Source organism: Mustela nigripes, chromosome 12 (assembly GCF_022355385.1).
Source record: "Mustela nigripes isolate SB6536 chromosome 12, MUSNIG.SB6536, whole genome shotgun sequence".
Taxonomy (NCBI): domain Eukaryota; kingdom Metazoa; phylum Chordata; class Mammalia; order Carnivora; family Mustelidae; genus Mustela; species Mustela nigripes.
Window position 1 is genome coordinate 139,672,590 of NC_081568.1, and position 14,149 is coordinate 139,686,738.

Here is a 14,149-nt window from a genome sequence, read left to right on the forward strand (position 1 = left end):
GAGGAGGAAAAAAGCATGTAAAGATAGAGACTGTTCCACAGTGACAGAACTTTCCATCATATGGCAGCTATCTAACTGACCTGGAGCCCACAGTACTATCTCTCTGACTGCTGGAAATACTTGCTGCTCTGCTCTAAAGAAGTCCGTTCCACCAGCTGCTTCAGCCAGGCAGGGGAAGGACAGTGCCTACACCCAGAAGAGCTGAAAGACAAACTGCTGGACTAAGTAGTGAACAGCCCTGCTGAGACACTGCCTTTCAAGTGACCAGTGACCCTTTCTTCTACTTCCTACAACTAACTAGCTGCTGAATTGACACTGAACTAGAGAGAGATAAAGAATAGTCCTTTCTCTTTCTCTCCTTTTTCTTGGACTACAAGCATTGACCAGAGAGCCATATAGTCACTGGGAGAGGGAATCCCTCATTGATTAATCATTAATATTATTATGGTATTAATCATTAATATCAAATACCTTTGACCTGCTTTCCTACACTGGGAGCCTGCCCAGTAAAACTCACTAGAAGGAGGAGAGCATTCTCTAGTTAGAAACAAGAGAATATTCCAAGGGACATGAGCAAATGTGCCACTGTAAACTTGATTTATTTAAAAAAAGAAATAGAAAACTTAAAAAAAAAACCTTAGTTCATAATCTCAACAATATTTGGGAACACATTATGGATAAATTGTTCAGACGAAATAGGAAAAAGTGCTTTAGGTTTAGAAACCAAATGCAGAATGTAAAATATTTTTTAGGTGTATTATTGTAACGGAGTAGGATAACGTTGTTACTTTTAGGAGGAGACTGTTAACATTTCCTGGTTGAAGAGTCACGTCGAAATGGCTAACCAAAATGTAAGAGGATAAAAGTAAAGAGAGATCAAGAAAGTAACAGAAACAGCAACCTGGCCAAAATATAATCCAATTTAAATTTATCCTTTCATCTAATCCTTATATTTAAAAATATTCCAATTAAAAGAGAAAAAAGGAAAAGTACATCCATAAAGGCTCCTGAAGTTAAAGATGCATTCATAATAAATAACCACCGAACTGTGCATTTTCATGGAATAAATATCATATACAGTATATTTTTATTCTTAAGTCAGCATTGTGAGCCTAAATAGGTTTAGAAAGTGAGTGAAAGAAAAGCAACCACTTTGGTGACTCACTCTAAAAAGAACAGCTATTTCTACTGTGAAACAAATAGACTTTAAACTATAGAGATTCTAATCTCAGCCCACGTCTTCTAAACCCACCAACATTGTGCCTATATATAGAGTCAAACATAGTTTGTTTGGCATTGAAAGGCCAGAAATGAGCCCAGTTACATGGTCAATTAATCTTCGACAAAGTAGCAAAGAATATCCAACGTGTCCCTTCAACAAATGGTGCTGGGAAAACTGGACACTACTTGCAAATAAATCCACTTGCATGGATCATTTTCTTACACCATATGCAAAAATAAACTCAAACAGATTAAAGATCTAAATGTGAGACCTGAAACCATAAAAACCCTGGAAGAGAGCACAGGCAGTAATTTCCCTGAAATATCCCACAGTCTCTTCCTTCTAAGCACGTCTTCTAAGGCAAGGGAAGCAAAAGTAAAAATAAACTATTGGGACTACATCAAAATAAAAAGCTTCTGCACAGGGAAGGAAACAATCGACAAAACTAAAAGGCAGCCGATGGGATGGGAGAAAATATTTGCAAAATATCAAAATATATAAAGAACTTATGAAACTCAACACCAAAAAAACCAAATAATCCAGTTAAGAAATGAGCAGAAGACATGAACACACATTTCTGCAAAGAAGACATTCAGATGGCCAACAGACACATGAAAAGATGCTCAACATCACTCATCACCAGGGAAATGCAAACCAAAACCCCAATGAGATATTATTATCTCATACCTGTCATAATGGTGAAGATAAAACACATAAACAACAGGTATTGGTGAGGATGTGGAGAAAGGGAAGTCCTCTTGTACTTGTGACAGGAATGCAAACTGGTTTAGCCACTCTGGAAGACAGACTGGAGGGTCCTCAAAAAGTTAAAAATAGAACCACCCTATGATCCAGCAATTGCACTACTAGGTATTTACCCAAGGAATACAAAAACACTAATTCAAAGAGATACATGAACCCCCAATGTTGACAGTGGCATTATCTACAGTAGCCTAATTATGGAAGCAGCTGAAGGGTCCATTGACTGATGAATGGATGAAGAAGATGTGTTGTCTGTGAGTGCATACATATAGATGGTGGAATATTACTCATCCATAAAAACAATGAAATTTTTCCATCTGCAACAACACGGATGGAGCCAGAGAGTATGAGAGTCAGGGAAAGACAAATACCATATGGTTTCACTCATATATGATATTTAAGGGAAAATACAAACAAAGGGGGGAAAGAGAGAGGAGAGAAAGAGACTTTTAATTCTAGAGAACAAACTGATGGGTTACCAGAGGGTAAGTGGGGAGGGGTTGGGTAAAATAGGAGATGGGGATTAAGGAGGGTACTTGTGACGGGCACTGTGTGTTATATGTAAGTGGTAAAATCAGTAAATTCTACTCCTAAAATTCATATTACACTCTATGTTAACTACCTGGAATTTAAGTAAAAACTTAAGAGTTTGTTTGAACATAAGGTTGATTTGTCTTTGAACTGCAATAATCAAATATCATCATCACATCATCATCATCATTTTGGAATGCAAGCCTAATGGAACTCCTAACTAAAATAAAAATGATCTATGCATTTTGGCCACACTGCTAAGGTATGTGAGGTACTGCTTTCTCCTCTTGCAGAATATGGGGTATATAATTCCCAGCTACAGTGGAATACTTCACATGTGAAATAATTTCTTTGACAATATTCATGACACTACAAAAATAATCCTAGCCCCTCTCTACTTTGGCCTGTTATTCCCTTGATAGAAATCAAAATTATGATTTCTCTTGTGAGATCCAAATAATACAGGAAGGGATAACAAATTTTATTAACTTCTTTTATACTACCATGTGAATTCACTGATCCAATCCTTTCTCAAAGCAGATCTTTGATAAGAGAGCAAACATGAGTCAAGCATAACAAAATTTTCAAAGAAAAAATAAAGTTTCTCTAATTCAAAAAACTGTTTTAGATTGTATTAAGTGTCCTTTACTGAGGATAATTACATTAAAATTTATCACTTAACATTTGTAGTTTTAAAAATTAAAACATACCTTTTCTGTATAAGTAAGTCCATTTTAATTGGAAATGCTTGAAACATATTTAAAAATCAAAGACTCATATCACATTTAGTTAGTACTAATATTTCAAATTATTTGTTTCAGATCTTCTAATTAAAAAACTCATTATGGGGACGCCTGGGTGGCTCAGTGGGTTAAGCCGCTGCCTTCAGCTCAGGTCATGATCTCAGAGTCCTGGGATTGAGCCCCACATCGGGTTCTCTGCTCAGCAGGGAGCCTGCTTCCCCCTCTATCTCTGCCTGCCTCTCTGCCTACTTGTGATCTCTGTCTGTCAAATGAATAAATAAAATCTTGTTTAAAAAACCTCATGTAGTTATAACTACATCTGTACCTCTATTGATGAAATTCCCTCCTCCCTTCCCTTTCTGGAGCTAAGAACTGTGCTCGGTTGATGATTCCTCTTTCCATCCATGTTTTGATATTTTCTCTACACCTACATGCTTTCACCGATGTATGGAATTGCTTTGATCTTTTTAGCATTTACCCTAACAGGTGGCTTGTTTTTTACCCCAGTCAACACTGCTTTTGAGATCCATCTCTGTGCATTCATGTAACTCTACTTCATTAATTTTGCCTACTGAATAGCCTTCTGTTACCTGAATCTACCTAGATTTTGACACCATCCTCAGTAAGGTTAATTTCAATATTTGGCTATTATACACAAATCAGGAAGGTTAATTTCAGTATTTTGCTATTATACAGAAATCTTCAATAAGCATCCTGGTACATGTCCCTCACGCACAGGTGTTAGATTTCCTCTAGTCTACAGAGATAAATCTGTCTAAAAATAGACATTATGGGTTGTAGATTATGTGTGTGTGTGTATCTGATTTTACTAAATATTCCCAGTTTTGTTATGCCAAGTAGTACCAACTTATACTACCATCAGAAGTATGTGAGGAGTCCCACATCCTCAAAAAGACTTAAGAATTGTCATATTTCAAGATGTGAGGCAATACAATACACTAAGAATGATTTGACAATATCATGAAAATGGCCTCTTATCTATTTTTACATCTGCAGCTCCTTTTTTCCAAATGAGGATATTTCCGTGTATTTATTAGCTTTTCTCTGTTCCCATTCTTTGATAATCTTACCCATTAGATGTCTTACTTAGTGACATGTACCATTTCTTTGTATATTCTAGATACTAAACCTTTGCCAGGTATTGAATTACAAAGAACCTTCCGGTTTAATTTGTCATTGAACTTTGTTCTACACTGTCTTTTATATGTAAAATTTCATGAATTTTATTACTATCAAAAGTATCAATTTTTTCTTTTTGCCCTTTGTAAGAAATCCTTACAAATGCTAAGGCAATTACAAACATGTTCCATTTTCTTCTAAGGGCTTAATAATTTTACTTGGAAATCTTAGCTCTTTAATCTATTTCAGATTTTTTTTTTTTAAAGATTTTATTTATTTGTTTGTGTGAGAGAGAGAGAGCAAAAGGAGAGGGAGTAGCAGAGGGAGAAGACCAGGGAGCCTGACATGGGGCTCAATCCCAGATTCCAGGACCCCGGGACCGTGACCTGAGCAGGAGGCAGATGCTTAACTGGCTGCGACACCCAGTCATTCCTCAAATTCTCTCTCTCTCTTTTTTTCATTTAAAGAGTTCTCTATTTATGTTAGAGAGAGCAAGAGAGCATGCGCGCATGACTGCAAGTGGAGGAGGGGTAGAGGAAAGGGGAAAGAGAGAAACTCAAGTAGATACCATGCTGAGAATGGAACCCAACTCATACTTCCATCTCACCCCCCTGAGATCAAGACCCGAGTGAAACCAAGAGTGGGACGTTTAACGGACTGAGCCACCCATGTGCCCCGGATTCTTTTTTTCTATGAATAACCCAGAGATCCAATATTTTCCTGCTGTGAACTGCTACTTCCCCATAAGCACTCAGTGAATAGGTCAAACTTTTCCTCCCGATATTGCTTCTGTCCTGTATAATCCTCCATGGTGTCAGGGACTCTCTCTGTGTCCTCTTCTCTGTTGGCCTAACTATGATCTTTTCCATAACTTATAACACGCTTTTAATAACTACAGTTCCATAATAAATACCCCATCTTCATTCTTCTGTCAGGTTAACTTAGCTGCTCTTAGTCCTTTAATCCTACATGGGAATTTAGAATAAGCTTATCGAGTTTCAGATTCAACTTAGGAGTGGTCCGATTTTGACCACGAAATTCACAAAATAATAAACCACAAGTGGTCAAAGCATTCTGAAATTTATTCTAAAAGGTACTCAGACCAAGGTTTGAGAAATCTTGATCTTTGCTAGCAGTGTAAGAGACTCCTTGAACCTGCATGTAGGTGATTTGGCCTCAGGATATCAGGATATTTCTTGTTTCGTTCATAGTCTCACCCCAGAAGAAGATTTTATTTCTAGTAAACAAACCTCTTCCGACTTAGGCCACAGTGATATCCTTGTTTTTAATCTCCAATTACATGTATCTGCAGTATTTCCTACTGAGAAAATGTGTGTCCAATTACCAAGCTGTATGTTTTATACATAAAGTAGTAAATCCTTTTTCAAAGCAAAGTAATGAAACATCATGTTTATTTAAAACCTAACCTAGCACAAAAGCCAAACACTGTATACAGTGGTTTGCATGCAATTTTATTTAAAGCTAGCTTTTCTATTAAGTTTTGTTTGTACTTTTTTTTTTTTTTAATCTTTCCAAGTTGATATTTGTTCATTCATTCCAGGAATGATCGTTTCTGTCAGTCAAAAATCAAACTCAAAATTTTCGGCTTGGCATGTCGCAGCCACTTCAAGATCTTACTTTGGAAAAACACATCAAAATCATCATTATCCCACAGCCATGAGATTAATGACTAAGAGCAGTGAAAAGGAATCTAATTCTGGACTCTTTTTTTTAAATTTATTTTTTATTTATTTTCAGCTTAACAGTATTCATTATTTTTTCACCACACCCAGTGCTCCATGCAATCCGTGCCCTTTATAATACCCACCACCTGGTACCCCAACCTCCCATCCCCCCGCCACCTCAAACGCCTCATATTGTTTCTTTTTAAATTTTATTTTATTTTTTTCCTGGGCTTTCTTTAAAAGAAAATTCAAGTTTGTATATAATGATTAAGTAAGTAAGAGGAAGGTCTTGCTAAGTTGCACACCACTGTGTATTTGCCTTTGCAATATACAGTTTGTGTGTTGATGGTTTTCAGGACAGATACGGGGACTCATTTAGGGGACAGTTTCAGCATCAGTTGCTGCTAGCTTTATCTCCGATCCACCTGGAGAGAGCTTCTGCAAAATGAAGCAAATCTATATACAAAACATGAGAGCATATCAAAATTAATTAATAAAGCATACCATGGACATAGCCTCCAGATAGGAACTTTAGAGAAAAATGATTTCATAAGACAAACATCCCTGACAAATAGATCATATAGGTTCTGCTTATATAATCCCTACAGTGAAATACTGACTTTAAGTTTAATTAAATACTATTGAATGGTTTCTAGGGGTTAGGTACTCTATTAAAAGCCACAACTATAAATACAAATGGGGTGTGTGTGTTTGTGTATGTGCGCACGTGTGTGTGTGTTTGTGCCTTAGTATTACATCTTGTTTCAGAAAGCAATTGTACCATCATGCATATAAGAATTTATAAAACACACAAAAATACCACAATAAGTTAAAAAAAAGAGGTAAAGTGAGAAAATTAAATTTAATGATGAATAAGGCTAATGTGAATGAACAGTTATGTCCTAAAGTCCTCTTCATGTCTGTAGTTAGGTCTTTATATGACCACAAGTCAAACATACCCATTTACATTTAATTGATTATTTCATCGGGTTAAATTTCCAGAAGAGGAATGACTGAGGAAAGGAGTTTATCCTGAAGGCTTTGATTCATATTGCCAAATTGCCCTCTGCAAAATTTATTCAATTTACCGTCTTGCCACCATCATATAAGAAGGTCCTGTTTCCCACATGTTAACTAAGTCTGCATATTATTCTTCATTTAATTATTGCCATTCTAATTAAATAAAATCTCATTTTTATTTTCATTCCCATGGTTCTCAAAGCAATGAAAACTTGTCATAGAATATTGTGTTTAATATGACTTGCCTCTTGGAAAGCATTATTATTATTTTTTTAATGAGGCATCTGTCACTTTAGAGATCCCTTAAATAATAGTAAGGATGTTACACAATATATAAGGACAATAACCTATATTCTGCCACATGTGTTAAAAATACTTTTTTTGAGGCACCTGGGTGGCTCAGTGGGTTAAGCCGCTGCCTTCAGCTCAGGTCATGATCCCAGGGTCCTGAGATTGAGCCCCGCATCCGGCTCTCTGCTCAGCAGGGAACTTGCTTCCTTCTCTCTCTCTTTCTCTCTGCCTGCCTCTGCCTACTTGTGACCTCTGTCTGTCAAATAAATAAATAAAATCTTTTAAAAAAATAATTTTTTGCTCCTGTTGTGAGTACCTTTTCAACCACTTTTTACATATTAATAGTGTTTTGTTTTTTCTGTGGTTTAATTCACTTATCATTGCAGGTGTCATTCACGCCTGTTGTCAAATTTCATGGGTTGTATTCAGACTAAGATTAGATAACTATATATGGATATTCTCTCCTAGGAATTTTATAATGTTATGCAATTATACATTTAAATAGCATTTACATTTGGGGCATCTGGGTGGCACAGTTGGTTAAGCATTCAACTCTTGATTTCAGCTCAGGTCATGATCTCAGTGTTGTGAGATCAAGCCCCCAGTCAGGCTTCAGGCTTAGTGTAGAATCCACTTGAGATTTTTTTTCTCTCTCTCTCTCTCCTCCTCTGTCCCTCCTGCTTGTTTTCTTTCTCTGTCTCTAACATAAATAAATAAAATCTTTAAATGGCAAATACGTTCATAGAGAATTTATTGTGGTTTAAAATGGAATTTAGGAATCTTACTTTATTCATATTTCCAGACAACTGGACGATTGGCCCAATGCAATCATTAAATAGTCATTCATTTCTTCACCAAGATGGAAGACTAAATTTGCAATTCTGCTTTGAACTATTTCTCCCATTTAATTAACAATATTATAATGATGCTAGAAATTCTATTTTAATTTTTAGAAACATAATAAATTTCTCAAACTTTTATTTTGTTTTCCTTGATAGTATGTTTTCTTTCAGTGTTTTGAGCTATTTATTGGACAGTCATCTTACTGGGTACTAGGGATTAAGCAGCAAACAAGACAGATATCCACAGAAGGTTACATTTTAGTGTAGAAAGTAATCACCATACAAACAATTACCCAATTCTTTAATTGTAAACTCAACTCCTTTATGGAATAAAATGCTGCCCAAATGATGTAGACAAAGTGAGTAGGAGAAAGCTTATCCAAGAAAAAGATTTTGAAGACAAACTCTAAAGGATGAAAAGGAATTAGTAATGAAATGAATAGTAGCAGGGAATTTTTCAAGCAAAGTGACAGCAAGCAGGTGCAAATGTCATAAGACGATAAAAGAAGAATGGTGTGTTTGAGGAATGTAAAGCATATGGGGGTGGCCACAGTAGAGAAAGCCAAGGGAACAACAGCTCAAGTTGTGAATAGTGTATGGAAACCACATTACTCAGAATCTTAAAGGTCATGTGAGGAATCTTAACTATTTTTCTGAACAACAGTGACAAGCAGATATTACTTCTGTCCTGAGTGGATTTAAGCCAGGGGGACGTGTTATAGAATCAGTCATGTGTCAGTATCATGAAAGAATCAGGAAGGAACTAGTGTAGATATAGTAAAAACAGGTGAGGAGATTATTGCCATTGGTAGGCAAGAGATGACAGTGACTTAAAATATGGTCATGGCAGTAAGGAGAGAAGAAGGCATGTGAAAATGATTCTTAAGAGGGAGAACTAAAAAGGATTTATTGATTTAGTGTACGTACAGAGCAAGAGAGCCAAAAATCAGGGATACCTACTAGGACACATGGATTAGGAGACAAGGTAGATATTGGTGACTTTCTCTGTGAGGGGAGAGAACCATGTTTGAGATATATGTAAACTTACTCATTTGTGAAAATCAAAAGAATAATACCTAGCATAAGAGGGATTTCAAGAAGTGATATGATATATATTAGGGAGCCATCAGTGTCCATTAAACTATGTGGCAGATGAGATAGCTTATCTCAGGGGAGGGTGCACAGAAAAGGACTAACCTCAAGGACACATAATACTGATGGACAAAAACATATTGGCAAAGCAATCTACTGTACAATGACCAGAGACATGGGAGATACACTAGGAGAATGCAAGAACACAAGACAGGAACCAGAACAAAACAATAAAATACTACTAGCTGAACAAATCCTGAAAAATGAGATGAAAGCATAATTACTGAGAATCAGAAATTAAGCAGAGAATTAACTCAAAATTTAAAAATAAAAAACTAACTGGCCTCTAAGAAATAATTTTGTTTTACTTCAATGCGAAAGAAAAAAAAGAAAGAAAGGAGAAAGCCTGAAAGAAATAAGCAATTTTCTAGAAAAAAACTAATTGAATATGGGTGGCCGGATGGCTCAGGCGATTAAGCACCTGACTCTTGGTTTTGGCTCACATTATGATCTCAGGGTCATGAGATCAAGACCCGAGTGGGCTCCATGCTTGGTGGGGAGCTGGTTTAAAGATTAATAGGGGAACTGCCCCTCCCGCTATTCAAACAAGCACTCTCTCTCAAATAAATGAATTTATTATTTTTTAATTTTCTTTTTTAAAGACTTTATCCATTTACTTGACAGATCACAAGTAGGCAGAAAGGCGGGCAGAAAGAGAGAGAGGAGGAAGCAGGCTCCCTGCTGAGCAGAGAGCCCAATGCGGGGCTTGATCCTAGGACCCTGAGGTCATGACCTGAGCGGAAGGCAGAGCCACCCAGGTGCCCCTCAAATAAATGGGTTTAAATAAAGAAAAAAAGAAAAAGCATAATTGACTAAACCCAACTTTTGACAAGAACAACATTTAAAAAGACCAATTTCTATAAAATAAATAGAAAATTATGTCAAGCATTTACTAGTCTAAGATTATTTCCCACAGGAAATTTCTGTAAAATCGGAAAGAGCTGATAATTCCAAGGGTATTTAAAATGTTACAGAGCATAAAACAAAAACGAAAACTTCAATTTTCTATGAAATAAGAACAATACTGGTACCAACACTTGTAAAAACTTGTAACAAAAGGGAAACTAGAGATAAATTTCAGATATGAACATTGACTAAAAACTTCTACAGAAAATATTATCACAGTCCAGGGCAATATAACTGTTGTGACCTTTATTCTTGCAATGCAAAGATGGTTCATACTAGGAAAGCTATTAACTAAGTTTATAATATTAAAATATTTAGTGAGAACAATAATCCTTACATAGATCCTAAGAAAGGAATTTTGCAAAACTAAATACCTTCTATGACAGTTTATACTCAACAAACTAGGTATAGGTTTATACTTTCTTAAATATAATTTTTTATTTTTTATAAACATATATTTTTATCCCCAGGGGTACAGGTCTGTGAATCACCAGGTGCTTTTTTTTAAGATTTTATTTATTTATTTCACAGAGAGAGACACAGTGAGAGAGGGAACACAGCAGAGGGAGTGGGAAAGACGCAGGCGCCTCAAGGAGCAGGGAGCCAATGCAGGACTCAATCCCAGGACCCTGGGATCATGACCTGAGACGAAGGTAGATGCTTAAGAACTGAGCCACCCAGACACCCCATGAAAAATATTCTAAATTCTGCCCAAAGCTATCTAAGCAAAACCCATGATGATGCTGTCCAAGGAAACATGAGATTCTTTTAAAGTCAGTAACAGAAAATGCAAGTCCACCATCATTACTGTTATTCAACGATCTTAACGCCAACACAATCATAAAATACACACACAAAAAAAATCAGAATTATAAACTTTAAAAGTAGGACTTAAAACCATTCTTATCTGCAAATGATAAGACTGGAGAAGAGAATATGGTGGGGATGTCCCACTGTAATTAACAAATACCCCTATGATCAAGAAGAAGCCTCGGCATAGGACCAGGAATTAACAATATAATTAAGGGAAATGCTTGCATATATACAAAAAACTCATTAAAAGTTAAAATGACCTGGTGATTCACAGACCTGTACCCCTGGGGATAAAAATATATGTTTATAAAAAATAAAAAATTAAAAAAAAAAGTTAAAATGGAAAAAACCCTCAAATTTCAGTAGCAACACAAAGTCCTAAATACTTACTAATAAGCTTAATAAGACTTTGAAGAAATGTTGGTTGGGATACTTTTGACAAAAAAGATTTAGAGCAATAGCTTACTGTGTTGTTTGACAGGGAGATTTAGCTTCATAAAGGTATCAATTTCCCTGAAGTTAATTTATAAATTTAATATGAACCTCACAAAATCAGCTTATTTCTTAAAATACATGCTCAGTTGGTTGGGCGGCTGCCTTTGGCACGGGTCATGATCCCAGCGTCCTATGATCGAGTCCCACGTCGGGCTCCTTGCTTGGTGGGGGGCCTGTTTCTCCCTCTGCCTCTGCCTGCCACTCTGTCTGCCTGTGCTTGCTCTCGCTTCTCTCTCTGTGACAAATAAATAAAATAAAATCTTTAAAAAAAAATACAAGCTAACTCAAAATCACACATGGAAATTTTTAAAGTTAAAAAGAAAAACCTTTAAATTTATATAAAAAAAAAAGAGCAACAGTAGATCATAAACATTTGTAAATAATAAAAATACAAGCTTCAATAATTAAAACAGTGTACTATCAGCACATGAATAAACAGTCTAAAAGAACAGAAAAAGAAGAGAAATGTCAAAAATAGATCTTTAATGTATTAAAAATTAGCATTTAATAAATTTATCTTCTACCAGGAGGGATAAAGTGCCTGTTAAATAAATGATCTGGATACAAAAATAAGGTCAGATCCATACCAGAGTAAATTCCAAATAGTTCAAAGATTTAAATATAAAGAAATGAGTCCATAAAAACTATCAGAAGAATCAATGAAACAAGATGGAATTGGGAGGGAGACAAACCATAAGTGACTCTTAATCTCACAAAACAAACTGAGGGTTGCTGGGGGAAGGGGGGATGGGAGAAGGGGGTGGGATTATGGACATTGGGGAGGGCATGTGCTTTGGTGAGTGCTGTGAAGTGTGTAAACCTGGTGATTCACAGACCTGTACCCCTGGGGATAAAAATATATGTTTATAAAAAATAAAAAATTATTAAAAAAAACTATCAGAAGAAAAAAAAGAGACATTTTCTATAATCCCAATGTGGAAAAATCCTTTCTTGACTCAAAATTCAAAATCTAAAAACAACAGAATATCTCTCCATGACAAAAATTGCCATCATGAACACCAAAGGATAAATCAATGATAAAGTGGGAGTAACACAAGTTACACTACATCTTATCACCTTAACAGATGAATAATTTAAAAAAATATTTAAAAAAGATAAACAGACAAATGAGCCCACGATATGAGCAGAGTTTTTATGAGAAAATTTAAAATCTACAAATGACTCTTAAACTTAGGAAAACACACTCTTTCACTCAAAATAATGAGAAGGCAAAGTAGAGGTAAAATAAGAGACCTTACTTTGACAACACGTAGACCAAGAACTCAAGTGATACAGAGAACATTAGCAGAGTTGCTGTGCAAATATGACATGCAAAGTCGTGCAGCATTCCACATTCAAACACAGATACAATTTTAAAACATGAGCTTGACAAAAATCCATGGTTTTTTTCCTGTCTTTTTTTTAAATTTATTTTTTATTTTCAGCATAACAGTATTCATTATTTTTGCACCACACCCAGTGCTCCATGCAATCCGTGCCCTCTCTAATACCCACCACCTCGTACCCCAACCTCCCACCCCCGCCCCTTCAAAACCCTCAGATTGTTTTTCAGAGTCCATAGTCTCTCATGGTTCACCTCCCCTTCCAATTTCCCCCAACTCCCTTCTCCTCTCTAACTCCCCATGTCCTCCATGCTATTTGTTATGCTCCGCAAATAAGTGAAACCATATGATAATTGACTCTCTCTGCTTGACTTATTTTACTCAGCATAATCTCTTCCAGTCCCATCCATGTTGCTACAAAAGTTGGGTATTCGTCCTTTCTGATGGAGGCATAATACTCCATAGTGTATATGGACCACATCTTCCTTATCCATCCGTTCGTTGAAGGGCATCTTGGTTCTTTCCACATTTTGGTGACCGTGGCTATTGCTGCTATAAACATTGGGGTACAGATGGCCCTTCTTTTCACTGCATCTGTATCTTTGGGATAAATACCCAGGAGTGCAATGGCAGGGTCATAGGGAAGTTCTATTTTTAATTTCTTGAGGAATCTCCACACTGTTCTCCAAAGAGGCTGCACCAACTTGCATTCCCACCAACAGTGGAAAAAAGACAGTCTCTTCAATAAATGGTGCTGGGGAAACTGGGCAGCTATAGGTAGAAGAATGAAACTCGACCATTCTCTTACACCGTACACAAAGATAAACTCAAAATGGATAAAAGACCTCGATGTAAGACAGGAATCCATCAGAATCCTAGAGGAGAACATAGGCAGTAATCTCTTGGATACCAAGCACAGCAACTTCTTTCAAGATATGTCTCCAAAGTCAAAGGAAACAAAAGTGAAGATGAACTTTTGGGACTTCATCAAAATCAAAAGCTTTTTCACAGCAAAGGAAACAGTCAAGAAAACAAAGAGGCAACCCACGGAATGGGAGAAGAAATTTGCAAATGACAGTACAGACAAAAGGTTGATATCCAGGATCTATAATGAACTCCTCAAACTCAACACACATAAAATAGATAATCATATAAAAAAAAATCCACATTTTAAAACACACTTGGTAAGTGTCTGGAGAGCAGA